The 12,327-nt window shown below is 42.7% G+C and overlaps 1 protein-coding gene across 2 annotated transcripts in view; it reads left to right on the top strand.

Moving 5' to 3' along the window:
- Positions 1–2,052: 2,052 nt before the first annotated feature.
- The window catches only part of OOSP2 (oocyte secreted protein 2), a 61,065-nt gene continuing 50,790 nt past the window's right edge, over positions 2,053–12,327 (top strand). The window contains exons 1-2 of one of the 2 annotated variants that reach the window (XR_006208111.1): positions 2,053–2,254; positions 2,695–2,734. The gene's annotated coding sequence lies outside the window, so the exon portion shown is untranslated. Of the gene's footprint in view, positions 2,255–2,694; positions 2,735–12,327 lie in introns of those variants that run through there. The other variant, XR_006208112.1, reaches the window with a different exon arrangement.

Below are 12,327 nucleotides of genomic sequence, written 5' to 3' on the forward strand. Positions count from 1 at the left end.
CCACCCAGTCTACGGTACTTTGTCATGGAAGTCCTAGCAAACTAATAAGTATGAGACTATTATTTGCTCTGCTCTGGGATATTTGGCTCTATTATTATGTCCACGGCTCAAAACATCTTTTTTTCCCCTTTCTATTCTGATCCATAGTATGTATGTATGTATGTATGTATGTATGTATGTATGTATTTAAAGTTTATCTATTTTGAGAGAGACAGAGTGAGTGGGGGAACAGCAGAGAGAGAGAGAGAGAGAGAGAGAGAGAGAGAGAGAGGGAGAGAATCTCAAGCAGGCTCCACGCTGTCAGCACAGAGTCTGATGTGGGGCTCGAACTCACAAAACTGAGATCATGACCTGAGCCGAAACCAAGAGTCAGATGCTTGACTGACTGAGCCACTCAGGCGCCCCCTGATCCATAGTATTTAAACAGGGGGGTAGTGAAAGATTTGAGGAATCCTGGAGAATGGGTGAAATGGAGCTATGTATATTATAGTGAACAAATGATTTCTGGAAAGAGTTCCAAATACTACGTATGATGGGGCATATCCTAAATTCAGAACCAGTTCTGTTCAGAGAACATTAGAAAGATTTTAGTTTAATTGTGGACTTGTTGGCCGTGTTGGACCAGTAGTCAACAACCCAGCTGATAGCACCGGCTTTGATAGTCTAGGACTAAACCTTCCTCCTTCTTGGCCACCAGGAGCCCCATTAGTAAAATGAAAGCACTTCCAATGGTTTTTCCTCTCCTTTCTTTGGAATGGAGTCATGTGCGCTGAAGTAGGAAACTTTCCACCCACAACACTAACTTCATTCGTTTCCAGCAGTTCTTTAATTTACTCTAAGAGTCCCAAATAGATTAGCTGGATTTCTAGGCTCTATTATTCAGCCTAACTAGCATTAACCACCGACTACAGACCCTGAACAACCAATGCAAACTCAGCTTGCATGTAACAAGTTTTATGGATGATGAGGCACCATAGCACCGTGGATTAAGAAATAATACTTAACCCACGAAAAGAAAACACATTTTATTATGATTCCTTCTGAAGTTAAAAGCAGAGGCAGACCCTTCTAAATAAGGGATCGTAAAACAACAAAGGGCCATTCCATTAAAAACCAAGCCCTCTAAAACATTTAAAAATGTATGAGAACACACAGGATCCTCAGACAGGATTCCAGCTGCTCCCATGCAGTGTCCCCGGCACAGCTATAGGGATTTATATCTGCTTCCAAGTTCTCGGGTGGAGAGAGACAAGCTGTGTGATTTTTTAAGCAGCAAAACTGCACATGAAGGTGGTTCTGCAAAGAGAAAAGGAGCCAGAATCTGCTCCAGTGTCATTCTCTACCATTTGCCCCCAAAGGCCTAACATTCCCGAGTCACAGGGAGGGATGGTGAGGGTAGGAAGAAAACGGTAATGTTTGGGGTCATGTCCTAAAAAAATTAATATAGGAGTTGTATATGTCTAAAGATGTAAGTATTTTTGCTTTTTTTTATCGGTGGAATATATCAGAGAAATGTGGTATATATCTTTTTTAAAATAGCATCTGTAACCTATCCCATTAAATTTTTTTTAATGTTTATTTGTGAGAGAGAGAGCACACACGTGAGAGTGTGGGGGAGGGGCAGAGAGCGAGGGGGACAGAGGATCCACGATGGGCTCAGCTCAGTGCTGACAACAGAGAGTGCAATGCGGGGCTTGAGCTCATGAACCGTGAGATCATGACCTGAGCCGAAGTGTGACACTTAACTGACTGAGCCACCCAGGTGCCTATCCCAAATTTTAAAAAGTGCTCACCACCTCTAGCTTATAGCTTTTTCTCTTCATGGAGAGCTACATCCCAGGTTAGTAACACATACTAATGTATATATTCAGGATTTTCCTCCTCTGCTGTCTGGGAAGGAAAATCCGTATAATTTAGGAAATGTCCTCCCTGACAGCCATTTAATCCTTTCAGGATAGAGTCCGAGCTTAAGATATTTCTGAGTGCACATTCTCGTGGATTATTACCTCATTAAATTCCACATTCTATGATTTTCGTATTAATTTTAAAACATGTATATTTAAAATTCTCTTAATATTGATTTTGGTAAGGATGTTTCCTCCATTGCCTCATCCTGCTTGGATGAGTCACATGGCTGATGCCAGTTAATGCCAGACAGACAGCGGCTGCCAGAAAGATCAACACCTCTAGTAAGCAAGGAAGCATGAACCAGCCCTTCCTGAACTGGAAACACAGGCATTTACACAATTTCCCGGTAAAAATCGTATTGTTTGTGGTTACAAAATATCCGTGGACGGCATTAATCTATGTGCTTTAAGTAAGCTCACCTTCCCTTTCCTGTTGACTGTCTCTCCAATGTATAAATTTGCTATTCCTGATCTTTTCTTGAGGCCACCTTGTTTATTTGCATCGTTCCCTGTGGTTATTCCTCTAGGAGCTGGGCGGCTATAGAAGGGAAAAGCAGATAAAGAGAGAGGGATGGAATTAGGGTCCTTGCAAGTCCTGGTGACTGAGGTTTAGAACCTGAAGCCAGGCCCTTGACCCTTACTTTTCCTGCTTTGGCATCAGTACCCTTATCCCCTGATGGGCCAAACAGTATGAAATGTTTACATCCTGTTCTGTTTTAGAAAGTGAATTATTGGGGCGACTGGGTGGCTCAGTTGGTTAAATGTCCAACTCTTGATTTTGGCTCAGGTCATCTCATGGTTTGTGAGTTCGAGCCCCTCATCAGTTCTGCACTGGCAGTGTGGAGTCTGCTTGGGATTTTTCCATCTCCCTCTCTCTCTGCCTCTCCCCTGCTCACATTCTCTCTCTCTCTCAAAAGTAAGTAAACATTTTTTTTTTTAAAGAAAATAAATTATTAGTTTAAGGACTGGACCTAGTAAGCTTTATATACAAGAGGGCCCTCCCAAATATGCCACCACATTTGCTATTACCTGATGAATAATCACTAATTCAAAACTTAACAATCTTAGATGATTGTAAAAAGTAGAGTCTCAATGAGCCAATAGGAGTCCTATCCCACAGGTCACAGAGACATTTGAAATATTTAACATTTAAAGTCAAAACGAGTATTCTAGTAAGCTTCCCTTCTCTCCCCAGCCCATCAGTGTTCAGTACTCCCATCCCCTGTGGGTGAATCAGGACCTCTAATATTCCCCGTTGGTCTTGGCTAAGAGATAACATAGTTTGTAATTCGGACTATAAGTATAATGAGAACAAATTGATTTCTCAGTCTAAGAGCTTCCGGGTAGATGGTGAAGTCAGACCTAGTCCTACACGTAGCTCTACACACACTGTAGAGAATGAACAGACACAGTGATGGCACCAGCCACTGTGTCCTGCGTGCGTCTTATGAGCAAGAGCTTTTCCAGTCTCTCTATGTGCGTCGTCTCATTAAATCTTCCCTGTAAGATGAGGAGGCTGAGGCACCGAGTTATAAAGTAACTTCCCCAAAGTCACACTGGTAACAAGTAGCACAGCTGGGAGGTCAAGAGCACAGAATAAGAGGGCATCAAGGGGGTAAGAGTCTCACGAGGGTCTGGTCAACCATGTCATAGTAACTTGGTCTCTCAGCAGCAGTGCTCCCACCCTGCCTCCCCTAAGCAGATAAAGGCAGTTGAGAGAGCCTGAAACCACTTGGGCATTCTAGACTTACTGGAAGACAATGCAGGCCACAGGTATGGAAGCTTCAAGATCTGAGAACTTTGACCTAAAGATGATTTCAGATACAAAAAGGATACGCTTTCCTGGGAGGACCTGAAGAGACAAAGAGAGAGTGTAAGTCAGCTTAAAGATCTTGTTAGGAATTCATGGCTCAGTCAACAGCTCTAAAAAGCAGACACATGCACGCAGAAAGGCATCTTCCCAATGGGGAAGAGGGCTCTTTCCTAAGTGGCCAGAAGAGTTAACACCTGGTATAGGGTTTGGCTCATAGGAGGCGGGAGCACCTGCTACTTGAATTTGAACCATATTGCCTCAAAGTTATTATCTATAATTATCAAGGAATGGTTTATAGAGGCGCCTGGGTGGGTCAGTCAGTTGAGCAACCAACTCTTGATTTTGGCTCAGGTCATGGTCTTGCAGTTGGTGGGATCAAGCCATGTCAGGCTCTGTGCTGGCAGGGCACAACCTGCTTGGGATTCTCTCTCTCCCTCTCTCTCTTTGCCTCTCCCCTGCTCGCATGCTTCCTCTCTCTCAAAATAAATAAATAAACATTAAAAAAAGAGTTTATAACCTCTTTTCTTGAGAAACTTTTCTTTCGATTCTAAGAAGCTTTGAGTTGCTGAGCATGACTTGTGAATAGTAGATGAGGAAGAGATACATCTAATTATAAAGAGCATTTTATGTATTTAAAGGTTTTTAAAAATGTTTATTTATTTATTTTTTTGAGAGAGAGTGCGTGTGTGTGTGAGCAGGGGAGCAGCAGAAAGAGAGGGAGACACAGAATCTGAAGCAGGCTCCAGGCTCCGAGCCCAATGTGGGGCTGGAACTCATGAACTGTGAGATCATGACCTGAGCCAAAGTTGGATGCTTAACCAACTGAGCCACCCAAGTACCCCTAAAGAGTACTTTAAATAGGTTTATAGGTTCTTAAGAAATAACTTTTTTCAAGAAAATATGAAAAATGTAGTATGGACAATATAAAGATTAAATCTCATCATCTAGAGATTGCCACCATGAGTATTTGTGCATTAAAAAAAAATGGATTCTCAATATTCATTTAACGTAATTGAAACTCTCCCATTAGCTTACCTGGCCCCACCACTAACTGTCATCAACATCCTCAGATTTTTGTCAGAACATGAACATAATATCAAAATTTGTTTTAAAAAGACACTAAGTCTTAGTTTTTTGGTTTTTGAATGGAGGAGAGGACATTCCCTCAGGGTTTCTCACAGGGGTTGGGTGGAATGAAAGGAGTTATGTGTGGTGGCAAGGCATCAAAGTTTTCTATGAGGCTTTCCAACTCTCCACACTCCTCCTTAGACTGATGCTCTTGTTCTGCCCATCCTGACCGCCCCCTCCCCCAGGTGGGGGGCCAGATTCTCTCGGGGGAGCTGAGACATCAGGAGATGGCTTGGGCAGTCATTTGTAGACACCAAATGTGTCAACCACTCACACCTTTCCTCCATTTGCCTGCAGCCAGGAAAGACTGGCTGTGTCTTTTTTTTTTTAAATTAATTAATTAAAAATTTTTTTTTAATGTTTTTATTTATTTTTGAGAAAGAGAGAGACAGAGCATGAGCAGGGGAGGGGCAGAGTGAGAGGGAGACACAGAATCTGAAGCAGGCTCCAGGCTCTGAGCTGTCAGCACAGAGCCCAACTCGGGGCTTGAACTCACAGACTGTGAGATCATCATCTGAGCTGAAGTCGGACGCTCAACCGACTGAGCCACCCAGGCGCCCCTAGACTGGCTGTGTCTTAAGGCTATAAAAATGTATAGGCATCTGAGGCCTCTTGGTTAGCTTTTATACTACAGAGCAGGGATGGACAAACTTCTCTAAAGGACCAGATAGTAAATCATTTTGGCTTTGTGGGCTCTGTGACCTCTGTCCCAGTGATATAGTGCGAGAGTAGCCAGAGATAGTAAGCAAATGAAAAGAGGTTGAGCTGGCGATGTTCCAGCTGAATGTTCCAACTGAATGTATGGATGCTGAAATGTGAATTTCATATACTTGTTGCCTATCACAAAGTGTTATGCTTCTTTTGTTATTTTTTAATCATTTAAATTTAAATCTATTCTTAGCTCACAGACCACATAAAAGTAGATAGTGGGCCAGATCAGGCCTTTAGGCTATAATTTGCTAACCCCTGATATAAGGAAGGAGGGAGAGGAGGGAGAGAGAGGAGGGAGAGAGAGAGACGAGGGAGGGAGGGAGAGAGACGAGGGAGGGAGGGAGAGAGACGAGGGAGGGAGGGAGAGAGACGAGGGAGGGAGGGAGACAGACGAGGGAGGGAGGGAGACAGACGAGGGAGGGAGGGAGGGAGACAGACGAGGGAGGGAGGGAGGGAGACAGACGAGGGAGGGAGGGAGGGAGACAGACGAGGGAGGGAGGGAGGGAGACAGACGAGGGAGGGAGGGAGGGAGACAGACGAGGGAGGGAGGGAGGGAGACAGACGAGGGAGGGAGGGAGGGAGACAGACGAGGGAGGGAGGGAGGGAGACAGACGAGGGAGGGAGGGAGGGAGACAGACGAGGGAGGGAGGGAGGGAGACAGACGAGGGAGGGAGGGAGGGAGACAGACGAGGGAGGGAGGGAGGGAGACGAGGGAGGGAGGGAGGGAGGGAGACGAGGGAGGGAGGGAGGGAGGGAGACGAGGGAGGGAGGGAGGGAGGGAGACGAGGGAGGGAGGGAGGGAGGGAGACGAGGGAGAAGAAAAGCCTGTTTCTAAGCTTAGGACAAATTCTATGTCTTGTTTAGTCACTGCTGACTGACAAGTAGAAACCGTTCCTTCTTCCCTTCTTTTACTTCTCAGGGCCTAGGTGACATTTGGCAAAATCAGCTCAGCTTATTAGTAGGGAAAAACTAAGAAAAATCCACAACATGCAGTTTGTGAGGCTGAAAGTCTTTAAGAGATTTAGTTAAGTAGCCAGATACCTAATTACCTCAATCCTGATGTTGCAGTCCTTGGGATGGTACCGAAACTCATAAAATCCTGGATGAACTGAGGTGACAGGACATCGATCTCCCAGAAACACTTCATCAGGGGCCACAGGTAGATCGTTATGAAATGCAGTTGACTTAACCCTGGCCAAGAACAAAGAGGGGCTGCATCGTACATACACTGTTGAGAGGTAGAAAAGAAGAAGTGTCCGATGATATAGTGGTACCATGGAAGGTCAGGGAAGCTCAGAGTCAGTTAACAGTATACAAGGCATCCCTGTTGGTCGGGGAGAATATATTTTAGAGGGGATGATCATAGTCTTACCTTCTCCCTTGAAACACTACCACCAAGAAGAGTCCAGGTGATCATATCCATGGATGAGAATTGACCCAAACAAGACTGTAGATGCCCCCTTGTGCAGTTCTAAGTGAAAGCCCATTACCACTGTGGCATTTATATTAGTAATTACTGGCAATGGTCTGCCTACCCTCATTTCCAATTTAAAGTTCAAGAAAGCAAAGCCTATGTTCTAAATCTTAATATCTACATTTAATCTTGGTATTTTCTGAACCAAATACAGTTATTTGATCAAACTAAAACTAACAAAATTGGTGTAGAAACGTAGTGATTGTAGCTTAACCAGGTGTAACTTTTTGATACTACTTTTCTCTTACTACTAATTGGATCTAGTAATTATAATTGTTTCAAATATTGTCCTCTTTGCATAAGAATATAAGCTCCATAAGAATGAAGCTTTGGTCTGTTATGTTTACTGTTGTATTACTTAGAGCCAAGAACAAGCCCACAATCAATTCTCAATATGTATTTGTTGAATGAATACATGAACAATACTACCTGTTACTGAGAAAGAGGGAAGATTGTGCAGACCCTCCCTGATCACAACGGGCTGTGTTTGGGGAGAACTGAAACGGAAGTAGAACTTAGGACGTGTGGTGAAGACAGGTCTCCAAAGATGAAGTTGCCTGGATGTTGCTGATGAAGGATTGGAAAGAGCTGGTGACTTCAAGAGGTATTACGCCCAATCAGCCAAAGACAATTGATGCTATAATATTATTAGTTGAAGCATTAAAGGTCCCTAGCAGTCAAGAAGTTGGGTGGTGAAATATAAGATCTGGTAGTTAAATCCCAGAGTAATTTGAGACTGCTGATAATTTAGAGGATTAATTGGAAAATCTGAGAAAGGAATTATGTGCTTTCTTCAGGAGGCAAGCATAGAACCACTGGAAAGTTAACCTATAGTTAGGTTATAGTTATAGTATAGTGGAGTAAATTGTTCATAGTCTTAAAGCCATCTTTAGCTGCTGGCCATTTCCAACCACTGGAGAATCTCAGTAGTAAAATCATAAACGTGAGTTCACACAAAACCATTGGCCTGTCCATTCTCCCTTTTTGGTTCATATATGGTGGGTAGACTAGATATTCTCTTTTTAACAGAGGGTGACTCAGGCATTAAGTCATTTGTCATTCTGGCCAGTGAGATTATTTCAATTTTTTGGTTTTAAGTTGTCTATGTTCTTTATATATTTTGGATATTAACCCCTTATTGGATAAGTCATTTGCAAATATCATCTCCCATTCGGTTGGTTGCCTTTTTGTTTTGTTGATGATTTCCTAGGGAATATGGTCAGTGATATTGTAATAGTGTTGTATGGTGACAGGTGGTATCTACACTTGTGGTGAGCATAGCATAACATATAGAGAAGTTGAATCACAATGTTGTACACCTGAAACTAATGTAACATTGTATGTTAATGATATGTCAATAAAAAAAAAAAACAAAGAAATGTAAAGACACTGGTTAGTGACTTCCAAGAACAGAAAGATCAGTGTGGTTAGAACATAATGAACCATGGTGAGCACACTGTGGGGTAAGCAGGATCTGATTTATGATTTTAAAATTTCATTCTAGTGGGTAGAAGGAGAGGAGGTCGTTGGAATGGAGTGTCATCAGGGAGAACAGTTACAAGGATATTCAAATAGACCAGGACTAGTTGCTGGCAGCTTGGACTTGAGTTTTTGTAGAAGAGATGGACAGAACCAGTGGGATTCTAGAAACATTTTGGATGCATGTGCATGTGGGGCTAGGGAAGGACAAGTGAGAGTTCTAAGGGAATCTGGATAGATGATACTACTATTCACTAAGATGGGGAAAACTGGAGAGAGGCAAGTTTGAGATTTTAAAAAAATGTGTGCATTTCATTTTAGACTTAAAAATTTAAAGATAAATATTGTATATATAAGTTAATATGTTGTATAGATAGTTGGAAGAGTTCAAGGGAGATAATAGTAATAGTGGGAAGATCTCAGAGAGCTTAGCATATGGACGATATTAAAATGAACTCATGTGGTAGGAAAGAACTGAAGGATCTTGCCAAATTTTATGAGAGTTAATTTTGTCCACTATGAACATGTACATAAAGTGACTTCACATTGAGTCCCAATTGTGGTTAGAATCAGGTAGTTATAAAGTCACTGGCTCTTTACTAAAATGTTATTGTGGAGTCAACTACAGTGATTGTTAAAAAAACAAGTTCCTTGGCAAAATTCTCAGAATGCCAATTCTTTAAATGTGGAATGGGCCTCAAATGTCTACATTCTTATGTCCCCCTGATTTTCCCTATATAAAAAGTCTTAAAAAACAACCGTGGGAGGGGTACCTGGGTGGCTCAGTTGGTTAAGCATCCGACTCTTGACATTGGTTGAGGTCACGGTCTCATGATTTGTAAGATCAAGTCCTGTGTCAGGCTTTGCACTGACAGCATGGAGCCTGCTTGGGATTCTCTCTCTCCCTCACACTCTCTGCCCCTCCCCTCCCGTCTCAAAAAAAAAAAAAAAAAAAAACCTTAAAAAAAAAGTACTGTGGGATACAGGATCTGTGTCTATCAGAATTTTGAATTAGTCTCTGCAGCTGTGAGAGATCATTTATTTTTTCTCTAGAAATAGCGCTAAGAATCTCCATCCCAAAGTCCTTATGTGTATTTCAAATAATTGGATTCTAGGGGTAGACTAGACTCTGTATCTTGAAAATGTATTGGGATATAACTCTCTTGGCCTCATTGTCAAAATTTCTGCTACAAATAATTCCAATTACTGGCATCTTGGTTCACCAAGTGGAAAAAGTAAAGGTCCCTCTGAAATAGCTAAGGAATCCAGAGATAAGCATTTGATACATATACATATACTGTGAATGTGTTTCTCTTTTCCAGGGTTCTGTCCAGGCATCTTTCTCCATGGCTAAAGCCAAGATAACGTTTCCATCTCAGATACACTGGAAACCTCTTCTATCTAATCAACCAACCCCATTTCCCTTATAATATGATAAGGATCCTTAAAGGGGGTAAGGGTGTTGCAGGGCAAAGGATGCTACCTGTGGTAAAGCCAGCTGGGAGACAAGGCATCCCAAGCTCAGTCATCTAAAGCAGATCACTTAGCATAGACCCTTAGTTATTAGCAACGTAACAGCAGATTGAAACATTCAGATTTGGAAAGTGCAAGAATTAGCCTCCTCGTTGATCATCAGTTACCCACTATGTTTTCTATTACCCTATAAATACCTGGCTGTTCTCCAGAACAAGTCCAAAACACCGCATAAAGGAGGTGCAGCCCTCCTAATGCCAGGAAAACCTTCATCTGGCCAGCACCCAAGGCAACATCGGTTTGGGGAACAGGAAGTTGTGAGAGGACCAGCTGCTTTGTGTTATTATAACTGAAGCCTGTCAGGTGTCCACAATAATCCATCATTTGGCGCAGCTTGAAGAGAGCCTTTACTCATTATTATAAATAAAACCTCCTAAAATGTAGCATTTATTATTACTAAAGATTCATAAGGCGATTAGAGTAAAATGTATTGTTTGTTAGCACTGAGCAAAATTTATGTAGTTGTGTATTAGGGTTCTCCAGTGAGGTAGAACCAAATGGTACGTATGTTTGTATGTATGATAAGGAATTGTCTCATGTGATTATGGAGGCTAATAAGTCCCAAGATCTGTAGTTGGCAAGCTGGAGACTCAGGAGACCTAACAGTGTGGTTCTAGTCCAAAAGCTTGAGACACAGAGAGCCAGTTTTGGCTTGAGTCTGAAGGCAGGAAAAACCAGTATCCCAACCTGAAGGCAATGAGGCAGGAGGAGTTTCCTCTTACTCAGACTCTGTTCTGTTGAGGCTTATCCACACTAGGCAGGGCGTTGTGCTTTGCTCAGTCTACAGAGTCAAATGTTAATCTCATCCAGAAACACCCTCACAGACACCCAGAAGAACGATAAGCCAAATGTCTTTACACCCTGTTCTCCAGTCAAGATAGAATTCACTACCACGAGCTGCATGGTCATATCATAACATTGGTCTCTTCTCTAAAGATAAGGTGCCTTTTCTGTATAATCTGTATGGTCTGCATATGGTATTGGAGACAGGTTATTTAAACAGCAGAATTAAAAAGTCATGAATGTTTTTCCCGGAAGTCCTTAGATGAGCAGGCATCAGACAGGGGGCTCTGAGTGAGGTTTATGTGCAAGGTGAAATACAATTTGAGTCTGTTTCACCAGGGTGGTTGTAGGCAAGCTCTGGAATTTTAAAGAAAGAATTGAACTAAGGAGTAGTTAAGGTTCCACAGTAGTGTTCTGGGGGTAGAGGGGAGGAGATACAATCAGATAAGGGACAGTAGTTGATGATATGTTGCAATGTGACTTAGTGTGAAGAGGTAAAAGAACAACGGAGGTACCATCTGCAGGAAGGGAGAGCAGATGGGCCATGGATGACTAAATGGGAGGAAATGAGGGATAAGAGGCAAAACCAGTTAATTCTGAGAACCCTCAGACTATATTTTCGAGAGAGAAGATAATGATGTGAGTTCATCGATTGTTCAACAGTATTAATCAGACCCAAGGAAAAGATAGTATCTAGGGCCAATTGGAACCATTCATTCTCAGCTTTTAGCAACTAGCCTAGGAGTTCCGTTGTGGCTGGGGTGTAGGGGTACAAGAGTGTGTGGCTCCAGGGGTCCCAAACAGGCTGGGTTTGCCACCCACTGCTGACAAAATCCAAAGGCAGAGTAATGAGTGGCCGTGAAGCAAGAAAGGAATTTATTTCAGTGAGGCCAACACCGCAAAGACAGCGGACTAAGGTCTCAAAGACTATCTCCAAAGTGCTAAAAATATTTCCAGGTTTATATAAGGAAAATGTGGGGCAAAGGTCAGTGGGTATGTGCAGGTGGGCAGTGAAGGTCAAATAGGTCACTGTTTTGGAGTCAATCACAGGCGTTTTCTCCCTGGCTCAGCTCAGTCCTTATTGCGTGAGGGGTTGTTTCGGTTCCCATCAGGGGATGCTTTGCCCTTAGGGTCTTCTGCCTGAGCCAAGAGACAAGCTGGAATGAAGAACCCAACTAGAAAGGCTCAGGTCAAAATAGAGGCAGGTGAAGCCATCTTTTACCATGACTCATGGTCATCAAGAAACCACCCTTTCAAACTATCAGCTAAACTGTACTCCTACACCTGAATCTTGCCCAGAACATGTCCAAATCAAGGAAACATGTAGAAGGTAACTCCACAAAGGGCTTCCTTATGCTAGATCACAGGTTAAGAACCTCTCAAACAGTTGGAATTTGATAGAGCTGAGAAGCCTGAAGTCGGTTCATGCATAATGCTACACTGACATGTACATGATCGCTTCATTAATCTGGAGAACAAAGAGAAAGCTCTCCACACAC

The sequence above is a fragment of the Panthera tigris genome, chromosome D1, assembly GCF_018350195.1.
Source record: "Panthera tigris isolate Pti1 chromosome D1, P.tigris_Pti1_mat1.1, whole genome shotgun sequence".
NCBI lineage: Eukaryota > Metazoa > Chordata > Mammalia > Carnivora > Felidae > Panthera > Panthera tigris.